The 23,072-nt window shown below is 40.8% G+C and overlaps 1 protein-coding gene across 9 annotated transcripts in view; it reads right to left on the minus strand.

The window, feature by feature from the left end:
* The window catches only part of DISP1 (dispatched RND transporter family member 1), a 116,696-nt gene that overhangs the window by 60,100 nt on the left and 33,524 nt on the right, over positions 1–23,072 (minus strand). The gene's annotated exons all lie outside the window — the stretch shown is intronic.

The following is a 23,072-nucleotide window of genomic DNA, read 5'->3' on the forward strand; positions in this document are numbered from 1 at the left end:
TACATTGTACTGCGGTGTTTCTGGAATACCGATGGTGGGGTATGGGGTCTTCGATTCCAGAAGTGAGAGGGGCCACTGACAGGGAGCTGAGGAAGAGGGGAACACATACGGCAGGCAAATCCTTGCCGGGCAAGTCACAAACAATCGGACACAGGAGGTAGCCACTAACCCAGCGGTTCTCAACCTGTGGGTCGCGACCCCTTTGGCGGTCGAACAACCCTTTCACAGAGGTCGCCTAAGACCATCCTGCATATCAGATATTTACATGACGATTCATCACAGTAGCAACATGACAGTTATGAAGTAGCAACGAAAATAATGTTATGGTTGGGGGTCACAACATGAGGAACTGTATTTAAAGGGCCAGAAGGTTGAGAACCACCAGCCCCTGTCTGAAGCCCTCTTATTTACCATGCTTACTTTAAATCCTAAGAACTCCTTCTTAAAGCAGGTTTCTCTGCCTGAATCTTTTGGGCAGGAGAGAGGGGGAGGGTCAAAGGGTCCCTCTAAGTCTTCTCAATAAATAGCTTAAATCAATATCCCAAAAAGGCAGCTCAGGTGGGCAAAACTTCAGTCCCTTAAATTCTCTAAGGACATTTCAGTATGTGTCCTGCCAGCAGCTCCAACTCAATAATCTAAAATGTAAATTACCTTATCATCCTCAAGTAGCATCTTGATTTTTCTTTCTTTTAGTTGTCCCTTGAGCCCCAAATTTTCACTTAGTTATTTACCAATCTGTGCAGCATCGGGATCTAGGATGAGAGTCATCTTTGATCTTTATGCCACCACCTACCCTTGTTTGTTTACTTTCAAGAGCAGCCATTGGCACATATGCCCACCCATTCCTTCCCATTCCCACTCCCACTTTCTATAGGGTGTCCCAAAATTCACACAATAAGTAATTTTGATAGAAAACACAGGTTTATAATTAAAAATTGTTAATTTGTTATTGATTCATAAAGTATACAGTATAGTGTTATGTATGGAATAGCACATCGGGTAAATGGCCTCCACAGCTTTGCTGGCACATACGCAAAGCCGTGGTCTTCATTGGCCTTCATTGTCCCTGCTCCTGGGCGATAATTGGTAGTTGGTCATGCTTATCAAATGGAAGGGATTGAAATCAAAGGGCAACAGATATTAGAATCAGCTTCAATAAACCAAGTAAAATTAGGCTTTTATTTTTTGTCGTTGTTGTTGTTAATGCTCACGCAAAATTCAAATCTTGCGTGAATTTTGGGACACCCTGTATATAGGTCCTACTGCCCCTCGGATCACTGCCACAGTCTAATGATGTGACTCACGTGTGCTCTCCTACATTTCAACCTAAGCAACACAGAGCTTCCGGATTCATCATCGTCACAGCGGCCCCCCAAACTGCTCCCAACGCTAACCACTGAGCCGCGGTGGCTGGGCTCTATTATTTTCATACCCTCAGGAAGATCTAGTACCTGCCAGTACTTGACAAATGTTAATTTTAAAAAATGATGTTTTATAGTTTGTTACTGTTACATATGTCCTTTATTAAGCAGAATATATGTCGTTTTGGAACGCAGTCAGCAAAATAAAATTCAGTACACAAATCCTATTTTCCTGCTGATGTATAGGGGACCCAAGGACCACGGTTGTGGGGAAGAAACAACGGCCAAGATTCCATATAATTTAAGTATGACTGCCATGTTGCACTATTCTCTGCTTTTCAATCCTGAATATTCAACTGCTGCTGAATAATAAGAGATGTCAGTCACTGGCCTTTCTTTAAACCAGTAGAAGTCACGGAAGAAGCCAATAGGCAAGCTTATTCTTGGGTAGTTCTGAAAATTTCTTTTTGTTTGGCTTCCAAGGTAGGATTGTCCTTGGCATTAGCAGAAACATTTTTCAAGAATGAAAACAAATAAAAGAGGCCTCCCCCACAGTGAGCCATTAAATTTAATGGACTTTCTGTTTAATTGCCAATTGATTTTATTGTAGCAATTATGATTTCTGTGATAAAGTGTCTTAGAAATAGGTGAATCTAGGAAATTTACTCAAAATAAAACTAATTCTTATTCATTACATCCTGTGTTTAATTCGATGAAAAATTATCCATACAGTTGACCCTTAAACAGTGCGGGAGGGTTAAAGGTGCTGACCTGGTGCAGTGGAAAAATCCACATAAAACTTTTGACTCCCCAAAAAGTTAACTACTAATAACCTGTTGACGAGAAAGAAGCCTTACCAATAACATAAAGTTCATTAATATGTATTTTATCTATTATCTGTATTACATACTGTATTCTTACAATAAAGTATTTTTTAAATCATAAAAAGAGAAAATACATACAATATCCACATATAAGTAGACCCGTACAGTTCAAACCTGTGCTGTTCAAGGACCAACTGTAATCCAGAAAGCATTTTGATCATCCAGACTGAAATTCACTTATTGATCTATACATACCAAAAATTTGAATGAAGATCAGAAGCTCGGGTATATATGTTAAAGCAAAAGGTACAGAGATTAGTAACTTTCAGACAAAAGGCAGTCTTCTTTTTTTCTGTGAAGAAAAAAGAATCTTACTGGGAAATATCAAAAGCAGCCAAAAATGTCAGCCCTCCTTAACTGAACTGAAAAATTACTATGAAAAAAAACTTTTAAAATGTGAAAATAACTCCAGCAGGTTAGTTTACGATGGGTCTCACGCTGGAATTCTGGTGAACATTTTGTCTTGACATGAGCAGTGTAAACAGCTTGCTGCCCGAGTCTGTCTCCCACATGAAGTATAAAGAATGTGCTGTGTGTTGGAGGAGAGAGGAGGCTCAGATTTGATCATTTTCTATCAAAAACAACTGGATCATTTCAGCCATAACAAAATAACGAGACTGTGGATCGTCTAAGAATATAATCTGGTGCTGCACAAAGATTTAAAAGCAAAACATAATACACCCATGGGCTCTGGAGAATGTCCCACATATTTTTGGTTTGCAATCTAGGATTTCAAAATAAGATGTTTTACTTTCACAACAGATACGCCTGGCAGGAGCTCCATGGCCAGAATGAAGACCGCTGCGTCTTAACTGTCACTTAATTAGAGCATTATCTTAACACCTTCAGTTGCACTGGTGCCAGACCTTAAACGAATCTAAATGAATGTGTTATGCCTATGTTCAGAGGGATTATGACCAATAAATCAAAATTTTCTGTAAGTCAGACTTCTAATATTTATGGCGAAAGTTACCCTTACTTTCCTTATGTCATGAAATAAAAATACCTGCAAGTTAATTTTCCAAGTCAGATTTCACGTGTCACCTGCACACGAACACCTGTCACCAGAGTTAAATGCTTAGATTACATAATTCTGTGACATATCATATCCTCTCGCATCAGCTGAGGTCATATGGGAGAAAGCAAGTGAACACTCTTAACCCTATTTTATTTATTTGTATTTCTTATAATATGTAGTCCTATTATTGTTGGCAAGAAAGAACCTTAAATTACCCAAACTCTAAGAGAAGGCGTTATTAAGGTTAGGTATTTCACAAATGTAGCGGGAGTTGATTTATATGTTGAAAACACAGTTATGCATTATTCAGAAGTTTCCAGCAGTCCAAAATTATGCAACTCGTGCTATGCCTGGCTTCAGAACTTTTTTATATAAAATAAAATTCTGTGAGATGGCTGCTAAAAGGTAAGAAATAATGTAATAACAAATAGGAACGGAGAATATTTGTTATCAAAATTTAAGAATGCAAGATATATACTAGAATATTTTATTTAGGCCTCTCAAAAATCTTTTAAAATATCCCAACATAGCAGTGTTGTTAGACTTAAACCATAGGCATGACGGAAAGAATACATTTATAAATGAGGGACATTAGACGTTAGGATGAGGTCATGGAAGGTAAAAGTTTTCTTAATATCTTTAAAGACAGCATGTCACAAGCTCAGCAAATGCCACTTCGAAAACGTGGAAACAAAGGTCATCACAATGACTGATATGCTCCACGCTCAGGCTTTGCAACAACAGGCATCTCGGGCACATTCGCTGCGAAGCCCAGTGCTGAAAGCCCAGCAAGTGTTCCAGTTGGTCACTGCCACCCTGAGTGGCAGGCCTTTCTGGGCTGTCAGCCAGAATGGACCTCCTGGGTGTGGACTGGTAAACGCTCCAGCTCTGGTGGTGGGAACTGACATGACGAGGCAGCTGCCCCGAGACCCATACCAAGACCCACGTGTGTGCTACGATGTGTCTACTAGACGTTGGCCTCCTCAAAGGACGCCGAACGCTATTCCCGGGGCCAGGGGAAACCTGCCCCAGTCTCTGAGGTATCCTTAACCGTCAACATCTTTAGAGAAGAAAAATCCACAACTTGCCTTGTTAACCTGTTCCCAGGAACTCAAATGACTTAAGATCGCAAAACCTCTGACAAAAATGCAAGGGGAAATATCTGAACTGAATTTAACATTTCTATTCATTTATAACAAAAAACTGTGTAACGAAAATGACCGTGACTAATATGTAACAAGCACTGGAACACGCACTGCTTTGGCACAGGAACGCCACAGGAGATGGGCAATCGGTTACGCTGATGACAAAGCAACAACAGTAAAATAAGCTCCCACAATTATTTACGAAGAGTTCCAAGTTATGTTAACAGCAAGATATCACCAAGATGACCTCTGCCTTCAAAAGAAACCAAAAAGAGCTGTGTGTCACCATGCTACTAGCAATGTCCAGTATTTAGACACTGCACAGTTCTGTCACTGAAAATTCCTGATACTACCGGGGAAGAAAAGGTGACAAGAGTGTTGGAGCCCTAGCTGGTGTGGCTCAGTGGATAGAGCGTCGGCCTGCGGACCGAAGGTCCCGGGTTCGATTTCAGTCAAGGGCACATGCCTGGGTTGCAGCTCCATCCCCAGTGTGGGGCGTGGAGGCAGCCAATCCATGATTCTCTCTCATCATTGATGTTTCTATCTCTCTCTCTCCCTCCCTCTCCCTTCCTCTCTGAAACCAATATATATATATATATTTTTTTAGAGAGTGTTGGAGCCCAGCAAGTGTGGCTCAGTGGTTGAGTGTCGACCTATGAACCTGGAGGTCACGGTTTGATTCCTGGTCAGGACACATGATCAGGTTGCGGCTCAATCCCTAGAAGGGGGCGTGCAAGAAGTAGCCGATCAGTGATTTTGTCTCATCTTTGATATTTCTCTCTCTCTCTCTCTCTCTCTCTCTCTCTCTCTCTCTCTCTCTCTTCCTCTCCCTTCCTCTCTGAAGTCAGTAAAAATTTATTTTTTAAAAAGAGTACTGGAGAAATGAAACTGGTAAGCTCTTTGTTCTCTTCCTAAGTTAAAGCATCTGCCTTGCTTAGTCACCCAACGGTCTCTGCTTTCCTGGACATCTCAGTCAACCACCAGGAATCCTGTGGATGCTACTTCGCATCCTCAAGTCTCATTCCCTCGCACAGTGAGGGCACCGTGGGCACAGCCTCAGTCACAGCAAAGGAGCGGCAGGCACTCCCTGCGCCAGCCCTCTGGGAGATGAGGCAATGCAGCACTCACTTCTTCCCCTGCCAAGTGGAACGCCTTAGTAACAACACGCGTCCACACCCTCCTGGCTTTGCACGGAGTCAAACCCAGCCTCAGGGATCCAGCTCAGAACCCCTGTACAGAAACAAGCAGAACCGTCACAAATCTCTAACATAACCCCTGATCTTGAATAACGCTCAGATGTACCTTTTACTTAGATCAAAGCATACCTTTTGGAAATAACTGCTTTTGCTCATCTGTGATTCTATTTACAACAACGGTTACTCTCAATAGTGACACACTGATGACTGGTACCAAAGGCAGTGGCCGGGGCATCCAGAGCTGAGCTCCGGTTTTATGAAGCCAGGATATGCGAAAGATGCTCAGTATTTGCTGCCATGATCTTAACTTCCCTACATTCTTTGACACTGTCGAAGACTAAAGGTGACAAGATCTCTCAGCATATCTACTGTAAGGGACAGTATTTACAGTCTTATTCTGACAGTGATAACTCTGTGTCCTTCTCAAAGGGCAAGTGAAAAAAAGGGGAAGGGGCAGGTGAGAAGACAGAAAAAGGAGGTAAGATCCTGGTGTCCACGTCGTGTTGTCTCTGAGGGCAAAGCCACTGAGCTGGTCAAAAAACACACCTTGAATCCAAATTAATAATCACGTACAGACCTCACCAGGTCACAAGAGGGATTTTTTTCTGATTCCTAACTTCAAAGCATAAAACTAATATATCCCATTGGTATAATATATGTTGAAAGGCAATTAAATCTGTGTATAGCAATACCCTGGACTCTGGGTTCCGGTCCTATGCTTGGAAAGTTCAACTGTGGCGTTGCCCAAGTTCCTTTTAAAAATGTAAATCCTGGTCCCTTTGATCAAGACTGACTTCAAATAGAGCGAGGAATTTTATAACAGCCACGGATTTTAATGATTTCCTTCGGATCACCTGGCGTCAGGGGACGCCTGTCCTGGCTGGGGGAGAGAAACATGTAATCATATTATTTATATAAACAGAACTTACCTATTTTTTAAGAATGTTTTTAAAGAAATGACCGACTCCCACTTTCAAGTACAAACTTGGGAACAAGTTATCCTCACTTGGCCTGGAGTGTTCAATTATACAGAAAATTTTGAGAGTTATCCCAAAGATAAATGCCAGTAAGAGGGTCCTATTTTATTTTTCACCAAGTCTTTTACTGAATGTCTAATGCCAATATCTTACGATTTTTTTAAAGACTAAAGGTTAAATAGTTTTTACAGGGAAAGAGGAAAAGGAAGCCACAAGGGCAACATCTTATTGCTAAGCAAATAAAAGAATATAATTTGAGTAATGTAATATTTTATGAACCAAATTCTTTTTTCAAATAAAGTCACTTGGAAGTTCATATTTTAGATAATATGGATCTAACAGTAACATCCCCACTCTATAATTACACACACAAACTAATATTTTGATATCTGAAAGCTAATTATTTTATCCACAAAAAATAAACTTAGTTCATTAACTTATTTGCTTACTTCTTAGTATTTTATATGATGACTCCATTGTAATTTTATATTTCATTTCATAGGTAAACCTTTTAAAAGAATACAAGTGACTACCAAGTACCAAGGAGATAGGGTGAGGGTGATACTTTTCACAAAAATCAAAATAAATCTTTTTAATGTACTAAGTTCCAATCACTATTTTTTAGTTGCATGTTTTTTAAGGACTTTTTTTTAAAGCATTCCTGCTGTAAAAATAGACTCACTCAGGTTGAGCACCCTGCAGATTGTCTCATATCTCAAGCCACATCTCTGCATATGGCGGCCCTGCTCCATCGCGGTCCCCGCTACCTCATCTGTCAGTGCTCAGACATGAAAGCACGTGCCTATCACTCTGCTATTTTTCTAGCTCACATTCTTTAGTGAAACCTAAAGTAACCAAATAAGTTCAACAAAAGTTTACCGAGGCTTATGGATATGGTGTGATTGGCTTTTATTTTTCTGCCGTCTAAGAAGCCCTGAGAATACATTCCAGTTAAAAGGAGCAATTTGATTAATCATGAATCAACCCCCCTATAATTAACTTTAAGAAATCCCTTGTAGAAAAAGAGTCTGACATATGAGGAAACGAAGGCAAACAGGGATGAAAGAGGAGAGAATGAGAAAAAGGAAGTAACAGGCCAATGGTAAAGGGAATGTGGAGAATGGAAAACAGGCCCAGTATCAATATGATAAATTTAAGACAAACGCATCACACAATGGGGGAAAAAGCAAGGCAGAAACTAAAGTAATCTGAGGGGAAAATCGGAAACAGAAGGGAGAGGACAGAAATCTAGCACTGAAAATGAGGTAAGGCAGAGGAAAATTTAGGCGGTGTATGCCCTGATCTAACAGAGTAGTAATCTTGGTTTCTAAAACAACTTATTGGGAGAAAAACCACAAATGGAGACAACGGCAACCTACAGAGTAATTACAAAAGTAGGATTAAGCTCTCCTGGGCACCGCCATTCTTGAGATTCCACCTTGGTTTTTATTATAATCCGTAACATCCATCAGAATTCTAGACATAGGAACTTGCTTAGAGCACATCAACATAAATAACGCTTAGGAATATCCAAGTGCCTTTGATTTAATTTTCTGTCCACCACACCTCTTTGCTTTATAATTTTATCTTCTAGGAGGACAAACACACCAAGTGTAAAATTTATTGTTCTGGCTGGAGCGAGTTGTGTGCCCACTATAACAATACATTAACACTGTGCTTTGTAAATCGGAAGCCTCCAGTTAGTTCTGGGTGAGCTGCCAAGTGTCCCGCCCTCTGCAAAGCTGACAGCCTGAGGTCATGTCACCAAACCACAGACCTCTCTACTGCTGTCCATTCAGTGAGTCGTCCTTTCTGCAGAGCTGTCCTAACTCATCAAATCCTGACACCATCCATTTACAGCTGAACGTGACTTCAGCGGGCATCTCTCCGACAGAGCCCCTTCTCTTCCAGATATTACCCGGCGAGCCTGCTGACATCAGAGTCCCTGGGAGGCCCATTCACATGGGGTGCAGGGTCTCTCCCCGTCCCTCACCCCTCAGCAGGAGGTTCTGATACAGTAGTTCTGGAGTAGAGACCCGGTGTTTGCATCCCTGAACAAGCTCCCAGCTGACGCAGAAGCCGGGGAACCGCACTTTGAGAACCACTGCTCTAGCGTCTTCCCCCTTTTACTATATCCTATAGAGTTAACTGAACTAATCCCCCTCAGACCAGAAAGCCATGGACTAACCCAGGGATCGCATACTAAAGCTAGGACGCCTTGGTTTAGTATGTAAGGCCCTCTTGTTAGATTCCTCACTGATCCCCACTCATCTCGTGGCCAAACTAACAAACCCTCTCACAGTGCTTGCCACCTCAGCTGTCTCTCCCTGCTAGAAGGCTCTCCTCCTCATCTGCCAATAAATGGTGGCTATTTTATCAATCCTTTGTATGCATCCAATAATTCAACACGTTTAGGAAGTACCTGTAATATGTTAGTCACCGTGTGTAGTGCCATGAAAAGAACTGAGGTTGAAACCTTCCATAATTAACCTCAAATCAACTCGAAACACCCATGCTTCTGTATTCACCTTAGAAATTAAATTCAACAGGCAAAACAACTGACCCAACGCTCTCGGAACTGGTTTTCCCAGGAGTAGAAATGGAGATAGAGTGAGTTTCTATATTCTCTTTCTTGGCCCTCTTACATAACTTAGTATCCATTTCAAAGAGCTCTAAAAAGAGTTAAAGGGCATAATAAAGATACCACTACATTTATGTTGAAGAGATTTACAATAACTTCCTCTCATGTAGCAGGTTTTAAAAAGGAATTGCTGCCCTGGCCGGGTGGCTTAGCTGGTTGGAGCACCGTCCCATACATCAAAAGGTGGCAGGTTTGATTCCAGGTTAGGCACATACCTACACCCAGTCAATCCCCAGTAGGGGTGAGTACGGGAGAAAACTGGTCGATGTTTCTCTCTCTCTCTCTCTCTCTCTCTCTCTCTCTCTCTCTCTCTTTGTCACTCTCTCTCTTTCTCCCTTCCTTCTTCTCTCTCAAAAATCAATAAAAACATATCCTTGAGTAAGGATTTTTAAAAAAGTACTGGCTAATAATTACAGGTAGATGCTTGGTGTTCTCTCCAGGTAGACGGAAACTAAAATATTTGAGGGCGGGAAACAAGCCTTCCATCTTGGCATTCTGGAGTTTAACAGCACCTATAGGTGCTCAAAAGTTACACAAAAGGATGAAGCCACTCACTGCCTGTTACATTTTCAGATAATATATTTGTACAGATAACACTACAGCAATACATGCATAGTGATAACATTCTATTCACTCTTTTGAATAAAATATCTTTCTTAATCCTCAAAGTCCTATGAGTACATTTTAAAATGTGCTTTTACTCATGCTTAGCTAATTTTTAAATATTTATTCATATTCTAGTACAAATCTGAATGAAGTCATGTAAGTTATCCAAAACTAATAACCCCGTGGAATAAATGGAATTATTAATGATAAAGGAAGCTTTCACACAGACCCAATTAAGTAATTTTATAATTTTATTAAAGCATGACAGAAGAGTCCATGTAAGTGCAATAAAGTTTAATGGAAACTCAGTCTGGGACTAAGAGTAGGCATTATATGCAATGGAAAGCATAAATTATAAATAAGAAATAATCTCACAAGTCTCTATTTCCTCAGAAATTAGCCAACATATACTTATGATCAAATTTATGTGTTCAGCGTTTACAGATAGCTATGGCAATGCTATATATTGTTTACACAGTCTGCATTTGAAAAATGAAGTTATTCTTTAATTAGTCATTTCTAAGCCAAAGTGAATGGTTGTTTGAAAATGAGGCTCATTACATGAGTCTGTAAATGTTCTCTGTAATAACTAACATCAGCACACAGCTGTACAAACATGTTTACCATGACCTAGTCTCCCACCACAGGTGTGTATTCTCCGTCCCGAGCATTACTAATATGTATCTCAGACTGGCTTGATTTAGCATTAACACTGAAGGGGAGAAATAGTTCTTAAATTATTTAACTACTTGTAAAATAAAATGTTAACCCAACAGAACACTTAATATGTCATAATCCATCTTATTTTCTGCATGTTATGCTCCAACTTGTTCCAAAAAAAAAAAAAAAGGTTTATGGTAGCTTCTTAATTCCTTTTTTATTTTAAGATATATTAATAATAAAATGTTAATCCAGAAAGCAAATAAAATCAGTCTCAAAATAAATTATCCAACTTGCATTTACCAGCAAACATCACTTGCAGCCATGACTACTATATTTTATGTTTTTCTAGTAACATAGTAAAATATAGCTTAGGAAAGCAAAATATTCCAATAGTATAATCAAGTGATTAGGAATCACTTTATTAGGCAAAGCAAAAGTCCCTGAATAAGCTAAAGATAAATTATTCTTTCTAAGTTTAATAAAAGGTGTATTAAGAGAAAAGGTTTCAGCAATGATGCTTTAGCCTCTTTTGAACATCAAGAATAGTAACATGTTAAATGGCACTGCAAAAGTCTACAACTACGTTAGTAAATAATTACCATCCACAGTACAGTTCAGGACAAATGGCTTCGTACTGACTTATGACCTAACAGATTTCTTAGGAGCAGAGGCTTAGGAGCTCACACAAACACGTTTTCTACCTAACAAATAACTCAGACTCAATCTTGGAGATTACTTTTTAGTTTTGAAAGAATAAAACAGATTAAAAACCTCACACTGGCATGAAATCAAATACCCTCTATGTTTCAAGTGATTTCTGCAGATGTCTAACCCTTTACATAAAGGACATGAGACTGTTTTTCAGCTGCTGTCAACACCTATTAGTCTCATTCTTCCTGATTAGGGAAAGGAAAAAGCAGGCTACTGTTCTTTCTTTTCTGTAAAAGGGATCTGAGCTGCAGGAGTACACAGCACATATACTAGGTTTTCTTTGATCTAAAAACAAACACTGAAGTAGATAAGGATAATAAAAAATGTATGTCAGCACAAAATCAATGTTTATTCACTCAACTGTCTCTTTCTAAGGGGCCGCCCAAACAAGGCATTAACAGGCAGAGATCCCCTCCCTAGCTTCTGAGCAAACATCTCTGGGAATGTGTTTGGTATCTGATAAGTCAAAGATTTAGAGGAATATTGTTCAGTAAAATTGGAAGATAAGGTCAAGTATCTCTGGTATCAGGACTTTGACTGCAATGTCATGTTAGAGGGAGACATGCCTAGACTCTGAATGTCACCAGAAAGCTTGAAGGAATTAAGACTTTGGCGGTAGATACAATCCCCTTGGTGAAAAGCCTGGGACCTTGCTTACTTACATGGTTCAGGGCAGTCCTTCCAGGTAAGGAATGAAGGTTGCTTTCCTGGGAAATGGCAGAGGAAGAATCAGGACCTTTGGGGGAACCTCAAGAACTTAAAGAATCCAAAACCTGTAGGTATTGCAGGCAAAGTCTGACGGCAACTGTGCGGCGTGGCTTCCTCACCTCGGGAGGCTAACGAAAGCTCAGGCTGGAGGTTCCTTATGCGATTCCAGCAAGGCAGATGTAAGAGAGCCTCTATGACCCGTTAGGACTCTTGCTAAGTTTATGCAAATAATCAGGCTAAACTGAAACTGGACTTACTGCAGTAAATACATTGGTCTTCATTTGGCTCTTTGATGAAAACGAGGGTACTAGTAAATTCAGGAGGGAAACTGAGTTTCAAAAGAATCTAAAAGACACAGTTGGGGACATTAGACTGCAGACCAGTTAACTGTCTTCATACTTTTATTTTCTGCCTGTCAACTGAACTGGGGCCTGAATTTCTCATCACCAGAGATGTTACTTGTTGGTCAGGGCAAATAACATTCAAAATCTGGGCCAGCCAGACTGGGAGCGGGGGGGAACCCCAGTATCCTTACCTGGATACTGCCTTTCATTGGACCATTCGTCATGGTTCTTATTGTTCTAATTTCTGCTCCAATAACATTAACATTTATAACACAATTTGTCTTCGCCAGGTTACAAGTCCGACTTGTACTCCAGGAAGACAGCCGCTTACCGATTCTAAACCCCATCACAGCCTCCTTCCATGCCCGGCCTCACCAGCCCTCTGACAGACAGCAAGGATCACGTGGCTCTGAAGGAAACTGCCCTCTTCAGCAGGAAGCAGCTATAGAAGAGACCCTACACCCCTTTCCCTTAAAGAATTCAGAGCCAAGAACCCTTGGGGGGGGGGGGGATGATATAGGAGGCAGTTAGACAGACGTGAGCCGAGTAGGAACGGTAAGTCAGGTATGGAAGGTCACCAGGGCAGAAAGCCCGGGGGCCTAGCAATAGGAAACACTTGGAGGGTAAGAATGTGGGGGTGGGCCCTGGTCCCCAGGGTGAGCTTCCCCTCCCCTAGCATATCGCTGGTCATGAGGTTCAGACCTTTCCCTGGCCTTTCCTCCCCTGGTACGATGCTAGTCATGTGGTAGACCCCTTCAGAAGAAAAAGGGGGGCTGGAGAATGGCCTCATAAGATTCTCATACAAGCCTGCATGACTACTCCCTTAAGCATTAAACCTCAGAGAGAACACCTAGGCCTCAGCTGTATTTCAGCTCCAGGACCAGAAGAGCAGCAAGGCCAGGCAGGGTGATGCCATGGCTGACATCAGGACCAACTGCGATGACGAATGACCCCCAGCCCTGGCACTGACCAATCAGTAGAGACCGCGAACACGAAAGGACATACCAGGAAAGCTGATGAATATGCTATTAAGATCCTCCCTTGAGACCTCCCCTAAAATTCCTGCCTTTGAAAACCCATAAGGCAAGGGACCTAGAGCAAGACCCCCCCCCCCTCTCTCTTTCTCTCCAGTGTCTTTCCCCACCCCCTCATTTCCCCAGGCTCACTCTCTCTAGAGCAGCGGTTCTCAACCTTCTGGCCCTTTAAACACAGTTCCTCATGTTGTGATCCAACCATAAAATTACTTTCGTTGCTACTTCCTAACTGTAATGTTGTTACTGTTATGAATCGTCATGTAAATATCTGATATGCAGGATGGTCTTAGGCAACCCCTGTGCAAGGGTCGTTCGACCGCCAAAGGGGTCGCGACCCACAGGTTGAGAACCGCTGCTCAAGAGCGTGCCTGTGCCTTTCCTTCTCCTTCCCCCTTTCCCCTTTCTCCCCCCCCTACCCCCCCCACCCCCACCCCCAGCACATTTTCTTTGCCTTTCTCCTAAGTCCCTAAGACATCTGGCACTGGCTTAAACTTTTATGATACATCAGCTAGTGCAGACTTTTCCCACTCAAACCAACGTTGTATTTCTTCCATGTACTCTAAGCTAGAATCCCTCGGAAAGTGACCAGAACCTTACAAATAGGAGGATTTAATCAGAAAGCTTATGTTTTGTCTCAAAGAATGTGGCCAGTGAACAATCAGATGGCAACAATTCACCTGTAGGACACCAAGACACAAAGCAGAAGGGAAAAAAGACAGGAAAAATGCACGGCTAACTGGGAAGATTTAAGAGGTGCGTGGAAGAAGACAGATTCTTCTGATTCAGATTAGATATGGAGTATTTTTTTAAAGTAAATCCAAAGTGAACACACTCACGCTTTTAAGGCATGTGTAGGTTAACTAAGACACCACATAATTTAGCCTCTGAAAATACAGAAAAGTAAATATAATAAAACTGGTAGGTATTTTTAAATTATAAAACGCTCAAAGAAAAGTGAAAGCTGTAGATGTTAAGGACTGTTTCCCTGAGGGAGTGGGGCCTACCTCATTATTTCTGGACTTAACCCGACTATTAAGTGCAAAATTAAATTATTCATGACAGGTTCACTGAACTGCCTCCTAATAAAGCACCCTAGAAATATAGAACTCCCCATAAATTTATGTGGCAAATGCCTTTTAAAAAATATACAAAACGAGATGCTAACAATATTTTACTTATATTTTTTAAATGTCATCACGTTCTTATTTTTAAACTTTATTAAAGTATAATTTACACGCAATAAATTGTACAGATTTTAAGCATATAGTTCAATGAGTTTTGGCAAATGAATGGATAAATCCCAATCAAGATAGAGAATTCTTCCATCAGCACAGAAGGTTTTCTTGTACCCTTGGTAGCCAATCTCCCCAATGAACTCCAATCCACATAATCGCTGATTTAATTTCTGTATTTACAGATTACTTAAGTCTCTTCTAGAACTTTGTAAATAGAACCATATAATATGTACTCTTTTGTGCCAACTCCCTTTTAGTCACCAGATGTCTGTGAGAGTCATCACAATTGCGTGTATCAGTCCTCCATTCATTTTTATTGATGAGGAGTATGTATTGTATTCCATGTTCACACCACGATTTATCCATTCCCACTGGATAGACATTTAGGTTGCTTTCCGTTTTTGACTAGTATGCATAAAGCTGATATAAACATTCATGAATAAGTCTTTTGTTTCTATAGGGGCATAAGTTTCTACTTCTTTGGGGGTAAATATGTAGGTATGGAGTTGCTGGGTCGTAAGGTACGTGTATGTTTCCTACGAAGCACCCTGCTTTGCTAGTGGTGATGCCATTTCACACTCTCGTTAGCAATGTTGCACTTGTTCTTCTTCTTGTTATTCTCGGCCTCTTGGATGTGAGCCATTCTGGTGGTTCTAAGTGGCATCTCATTAGAGGCTTTCAGTAACTGAAGTGTCTTTTCAAGTCTTTGCCCATATTTTAAACAATGGTTTCTCTTTATCATTGTGCTGTAAAAATTCTTTAAACATTCTAGATATAAACCCTTTGTCAGACATTGTGTTACAAATATTTTGTCCTGTTTTGTGCCTTGCTTTTTCATTTTTAAATGGTATCTTTTGAAGAAGAAAAATTTATTATCTTGAAGTCCAATTTATCAAACACTGCTTTATCTTATGAATAGTGGGGGGTTTTTTTGTCCTAAGAAATTGCTACGGTCTGAATGTGGGTGTCCCCCCAAAATTCATTTTGGATCCTCATGTCCAATCTGGTAACATTAGGAGGTGGGGCCTTTAGGAGCTGGGAAATCTGTGGGTGGAGCCTTATGAGTAGGATTAGTGCCCTTCGAAAAACGGCCCCAAGGAGGTCCCTAGCTGCTTCCACCGCGTGAGGATACAATGAGGCGTGTACCACCTCACCCAACGCTGTTGGCACCCCAACCTTGGCCTTCCAACCTCGCGAACTGTGAGAAATAAAACCAGCTGTTCCTAAGCGCCCCCATCGGTGGTATTTTGTCATAGCAGCTAAACAGACTAATGCAGAAATCTCTGCCTACACTAAGGTCACAAAGACCTTCTACGTTTTCTTCTAAAAGTTCTGGTTTCAGGTTTTACAATATTAGGTCTGTTTTTAGATCATTTGTGCATTTGCTGTATATAAATATATTTTATTATTATTATTACTTTGAATATATTTTTATTGATTTCAAAGAGGATGGGAGAGGAAGAGAGAGAAACATCAATGATGAGAGAGTCATTGATTAGTTGCTTCCTGCACGCCCCACAGTGGGGATCAAGCCTGCAATCTGGGCATGATGTGCCCTGACTGGAAATTGAACTGTGACCTCTTGGTTCATAGGTCGACGCTCAACCACTGAGCTACACTGGCCAGGCAATAAAAAATATATTTTAAAAAATTATTTGTCTGCTTACCCTGATTTTGGTTTCACTATTAAAGTCAATATTGCTTGGTTAATTCTGATTACACAGATCAGTTTCGGATTTCATGTGGGAGTATTCCACAGCCACATTCACACCTTCACTTTGCATTTCTTCTATTAAAGTGTACAAATAAGTGTAGCCTGTGGCAAATGTCAAGCACTGGAAACCATGAGTGGAGAGTATTAGGCCGTATTCGAATAATGTAATGTTTGGATCTCCTAGTAAGGTTAATAGCATAACACAGAATCCATGTCCAAATCCCCAATTTAAGAATTTATTTTGCTGTCAAAACTTGTTATTTCTTGCAACATCACTTATTGGACTCATACCAAGTATACTACGTGAATAAACTTATTAATACTTTTTTTTGCAAGGCTGAAGCACTATTAGTAGTAGACAGGGCCAGGGAATTCACACTAACATATGGCAACAGCCACAAACAAGACTGACTGCGAAGCCTTCCCTCCTACATGCTCCTATCCAGGTTCCAGAAAGATCCAGCTTAACCTGTGACTCCGTGTCAACGTTTCCTGCTTTTGCTTTGGACTTGGTATCAACGGACTCCTGTGAATCAGCGATCTCTGCTTTGATCGCTAAACTTTACTTCTCACAGGAGAATTAAAACTCTTCCCCTGTTCACCATTTGGAATCTGAAAAAAGGGGGCAAATCCCACATGGAAACACTTCTCTTGGGTCTGTTATCTCCCTACCAGAGCCCCTCTGCCACTCGCATTGGGTTTTCTGCCAACAAAAGAACTCGAAAGACACAGCTCTCAGCTCTGACTGATCTCAAAATGATGTCAAGGAAGATACAGAACTTTTCATTACTTTCTTCGTTAAGGTTTCTACTCTGAAACAACACAATGGAATAGGCTTAAAAAATGTTTCTTTCAAGATTGTCTAAAATGAAAATGGTCTTCCTTGGAATGTCCTATATTGCTGAAGTGATAGTAGCATCGTTAAGAAACTCTTAAAAATCACTTTCATCCATTACCCATGTTTTTAACATACTATTTTCCTTTTTCTGTTTCTTGTAGCCTTTGCCCGAAAACATATGAATTTCACAGAATTATAATATGTGGATATGACTATGAAAAAAGCAGTCACATGGGGAAAATGATAAACCAATGAACAGCTTACATTTGGAAGCAACAGTGTCACAAACGAGACAGTATCCCAAGTGCTACTGTTGGCATTGTCTCCCCTAATCAGAAAATCTCTTGAAAGAGTTCCTTTAGGAACTGCTGAAAAGCTCTTACTTGGGGAAAACAGATTCCCTATCATCAATCAGTTCAACAGACAAGACGTACGAGGTAACTGGATATCCAACCAAACCCTGGCTTTCAAGGGATTAAACATCAATTTATTTAATACTCGCTTACTTAGATTTTAAGGGTATTTTCTTTCCTCATTCTTAACCTCAAATACTTGACTTCAGAAAGGATCCCAACACACTTTCCCAAAATATATCGCAATCATAAATACAAAATCCATGCTACTCAAAGTATAAAATATATTTTTTAAATTAAAACCTCAGAAAAAAAGTATTTATTTTCAATGTTTCAAGTTAAAAACAAGTAAACAACTAAATATACTAAGAAATCTCTTAAAAGTCTTTCAAGTAGGAAAAACAATAGAAAACTGAACATTATCAGTTACTCAAGATAAGGTTGTTACAAAAATAACAAGAAAAAAGACGTTAAAGTTTTCATAGTTCTGGTAGAAGTTAACACGGTGGATGTTTAGGAAGATTTAGTTACCCTCTCCCAGTTTGTGAGAAAATAGGATTATTCCAACACTTTCTAGTTTGTCTGTTATCTTCAATGTGCGGCTGAATTTATTCTGTTATCAGAATATCTTCTGATAAAAACACCGAAAAACTCAAAGTTTAAAAGACTCCCTCATTGTGTTGGACATTCTAATTTTATCATTTTTATACTGCCCCACCCGCCGCCTTCTCTTGCTCTAGAAAACAAATTTACCAAAAGTAGAACTTTTTAACTCTTTTCATGTAATAAAAATACCTCTGAAAACTTTACTTTTAAAAATGCTTTACTTCTTAAGATTTACTTGTCCTACCCATGCAATAGCTGGAACGCCTTACTTTTCAGTTTGTTCAATACATATCTGTGTATATGATATGCATGTAGGGTTTTACTCCAACTCATTCATGTCCATGGAGTAGCCAGCCTGTATTTCACATGGGAATATGGGTGGCTAGTCTATCTAAAATCAAAAATTACTAGAGGGCCTTTCTCCCCACTGCCCACCCATCACTTGGAGGTGAATGCGGGCCTTAAATAGGGCCATGTTGGGACTATTTGGGGTAACTCTATAGAGCTAAACCATCTCCCAGAAACGGTCTTAAATGAAGCAACTGGGAGGAAATGCCAACTTGCTCCTAACATTCAGGCAGATCCACTTTGCAAAAGGGTGAAGTCCTTCAGGGATCTGTAGCCAAGGGCCCAGAGCGTCCCAATTGGAACCCATGATTAGTGATTCAGATCAGTGACTGAAACGACCAAATGATGGCGGGTCAGCAGTGTCAGGCCTCTGTTATTCTGACCTCTAACCCCATTCCAACCTGCCAAATTAGGACAAAGCTCTCTTTCTATTCTTAAAGATATTATTTTGAACATAAAAATATAAAAAACAAGACTAATGCGATATTTATAGATACTAAAGCAAAGAAAACCACCAACAAAATGAAGAGGCAACCTACTATTTACAAATCATATATCTGATAAGGAGCTAATATCCAAAGTATATGAAGAACTCATACAACTCAACAGCAAAAAATAAACAATCTGATTAAAAATGGGCAGATCATCTGATTTTTCCAAACAGGTACATGAAAAGACGTTCAACATCACTAATTATCAGGGAAATGCAAATCAAAACCACAATGAGATATCACCTCACATCTGTTAAATGGCTATCATCAAAAAGACTAGAAATACCAAGTACTAGCAAAGATGTGGAGAAAAGGGAACCCTTGCGCACAGTTGGTGGGAATGTAAATCGGTGCAGCCACTATGGAAAATCTTATGGAGGTTCCTAAAATAATAACTGAACTAGCATACGGTCCAGCAATTGCACTTCTGGGTACTGACCCAAAGAAAATGAAAATACTAACTAAAAGAGATATATGGACCCCATGTTCACTGCAGCATCATTTATAGTAAATATAGAAACAATGTAAATGTCCATCAGTGGATGAGTGGATAAAAACACTGTGGTAAGTATGTATACACACACTCATACAATGGAATATTATTCAGCCATAAAAAAAGAATAAAATCTTTCCATTTGTGACAACATGGATGGAACTTGAAGGCCTCACACTAAGTGAAATAAGTTAGACAAATACAAATACCACATGATCTCTGTTGTATGTGAACTTAAAAATCTAAATAAATAATCCACGCATAAATAAGATACAGAGGACAGGTTCGTGGTTGCCAGAGGCGGGGGGGTACAGTGGGAGAACTTTTTTTTTTGTTTAAATAAATTGAACAAATAAATAAATAGATAGATGAATAAAACAAGATTAAATTTCAAAAAGACAATATGGCATTGATAAATGATTACCTAGTTCAGGCAACTATCACGCTTGAAACTAACAAGTGTTTTGGCTATGAACTGAAGAGCAGTGGGAGCAGAAGACACCTGGACAAGTTTCTCTGAATGGCAGCTGCCTGGGAAATGTCCAGATGCTGGGGGCAGCCAGCCCCTAGGATGACAAGAGCCAGGAAGAGAAGGGCTTGCAGTTCAGGTATTCAAACAAATATTTCAACAACGCGCCTGTCTTACCAAGCAACACTCCAAGGTTCACGTGGGTAACCCGCTCCAGCTTTCGGCTCCCGGTTCCCATTGACCTGGCATCAGGAGAAACCTGATAAGGTGCTATCGCTGAAACCGATCCTTCGGCTTCTGGGGCTGTTTTCCCCACTCCAAACCCTTTAGAGCTGGCTTTTAAAAACATCTCAACCGCACACTTTGTGTTTATGGATTGTTGTGCATTTAGTGATAAACTGGCTCTTCCCAGAAATGTCTGCAGTTAAGCAGCCGCTGCCCCAAGAATTCAGAGACACACTCCATCGACCTGCAAATACCCATAAGGAATCATTTTGAACAACTAATCCTCCGCCTTTAGGTAAACCAGATTAACTCCAACTGATCTCTCTGGAAGCTCTCCGTAGAGACGTGATGTTTCCAATCACTTGTAGCTATTTCCAAGTCCCTTTTGGCAAAGCGTTTTTCTTTCTAGGCTTTCTAGGTCAAATGATTGGCCCCGTGTAAGCAAAGATTGCCTTGAGTCCCTGCTTCAAAGGCAGCGCAACCTAAGATGGTCTCTCAGAGCCGTCCTGACATCAAAGTGCAGGCCAGCTTCCTCTGCCTTTGGGATTGACAGGGTTAGTCTGTGTGAGGAAGGAACTTCAAAGAGCTGGCCCCCAGCCAGCCACAGTGGGGCTGGTTGTCTCCTGCACTAAGTTAATCCTCCTTAAGGAAGAAATGCAGGTATCAGCCACCAGAGCCATCTATACGTCTTCAGACAGCCACTGGAGCCGGCTTTGTCTGAAAACACGTTTGGAGGCTCTGTGGTCTTTTCAATGTAATTTTTAAGCGCACAGTAGGTGCTCAATAAACATTTTTGAATGCACGCATACCTGGATCTAACAGCAGGCCATCAGGTGTGGTAGCTGCTCCTGTGTGTTATCTGATAAACCTCCGAATATGGCTCTGCTTCCTGTCTCCTGTCCCCCCAGCACTCACTATCCTGGGTCCCCACGCCTAGCTCTCTGCCCTCAGCATCGGGAAAACAGAGAGGAGGGATAGAGAAGGAATGTGCGTATCAGCAATGTGATCTGAGCTGGAGACGGAACACTGAGAGGTCTTTCTCCGCAAGCCCTTCCTCCCACAGCTATTAACGCCGCCCTCCATTATTTTTTTCAGAACAAAGCCCTCTTCTCTGTGCCAACGGCAGTAGAAGCACCACCTTTTTCTCCCACCCTCATGAGCAAAGTAACCCATACCCCCAGTGTGGAATGTAAATCATAGAAATGTATTTCTATACCAAGAAATTAGGCAAATGCAAACACACACATATTAGAAATTTTAAAAGGACTGATGAAGTAAATAATATATTAAAGTTTCCATTTATTAATAGTTCAAAAATTATTTCATTAAAACTATTTGATTATTAATATGTTAACAGTGAGAACAGTGTTGTTATACGTGTGTGTGCTTTTCAATCTCCATTTAACCCCTTGTGGTGAAGTGATTTGCGAGTCTGGTTCTAACTTCGGTTTCTTCAGGTACTTGGCTTAGTGCGGTGATGGCGAACCTATGACTCGCGTGTCAGAGGCAACACACGAACTCATTTTTTTGGTTGATTTTTCTTTGTTAAATGGCATTTAAATATATAAAATAAATATCAAAAATATACATCTTTGTTTTACTATGGTTGCAAATATCAAAAAATTTCTATATGTGACAAGGCACCAGAGTTAAGTTAGGGTTTTTCAAAATGCTGATGCGCAGAGCTCAAAAGGTTCGCCATCGCTGGTTTAGTGGGAGAAAGAACCCTCACAGATAACACGCGGCTCCAAGTGAAAGGAGACTCTTTAGCTGCCTTCTCAGGACACTGTGTTTCGGTTCTACCCATCAGTTGTTAGAGGTTTATCTTCTGTGCTGAGTGTTAATTTAAAATGTTCAAATGTGCCCAGCCAGTGTGGCTCAGTGGTTGAGCATCAACCCATGTGCTGGGAGGCTGCCGGTTCCATGCCTGGTCAGGGGAACATGCCTGGGTCGCAGGCTCCATCCCTGGCAGGGGGCGTGCGGGAGGCAGCCGATCAACATGGATGTTTCTCTCTCATCGATGTTTCTATCCCTGTCTCCCTCTCCTTTCCTCTCTAAAATCAATGAAAACATTTTTTTAAAATATATTTTATTATTTTTTACAGAGAGGAAGGGAGAGAGATAGAGAGCTAGAAACATTGATGAGAGAGAAACATCGATCAGCTGCCTTCCGCACATCTCCCACTGGGGATGTGCCTGCAACCGAGGTACATGCCCTTGACCGGAATCGAACCCGGGACCCCTCAGTCCGCAGGCCGACGCTCCATCCACTGAGCCAAACCGATTTTGGCTGAAAACATTTTTTGTTAAATGTTCAAATGTTATAAAGGGGTGACATCGACAGCTAATACCTCGAGGTACCATATACACATAGAGTGAAAACAGTCCCTCACAGCAGACTCACATCTGATACGTTGAAGAACTGGGATTCAAAGCCAGAAAGCATGCTTTCAAAGTCAGTGCAATAAACCCTTACTACTCAAAGCGCGACCTCAACCAGCTGCAGCTGCTGGGAGCTTGTTAGAAATGCGGGTTCCCAGGCCCCACCCCACACTATTGACTGAGTCTGCTTTCTAACGAGATCCCCGGATGATGTGTAGACATTCTACACAGACTTAATAAAACCGTTTAAATGTCTCATACCTGAGAACACTGAACACCTATCGGCAGGCATTCACTCCTGAGAATTCAACTTCACGTGGTTTGATATCCATTTTTAAAAGCCTGAAATGACTTACATTTGAGAGAGGCAGAGACACATAACTATCTATTTATCTGTATTTTTTTACCTTGATAGTTCACATGATACGTGCACAGTCTGCATTAGTGAGGCTTTCTAGGGAAAAGGTTCCAGAAAATCGTGACTATCTGAACCTCTTATATTGCACGTCAATGTAAGAAATAGTCACTGCATTTTCTGCAAAACCGCTATAAGCCCCCTAAAATGTGAACTACTCAAAGGCATGAACCATGTTAGGACAAAGTGCAGTGCCTCAGAACAGAGTAGCAACA

Source organism: Myotis daubentonii, chromosome 20 (genome assembly GCF_963259705.1).
Source record: "Myotis daubentonii chromosome 20, mMyoDau2.1, whole genome shotgun sequence".
NCBI lineage: Eukaryota > Metazoa > Chordata > Mammalia > Chiroptera > Vespertilionidae > Myotis > Myotis daubentonii.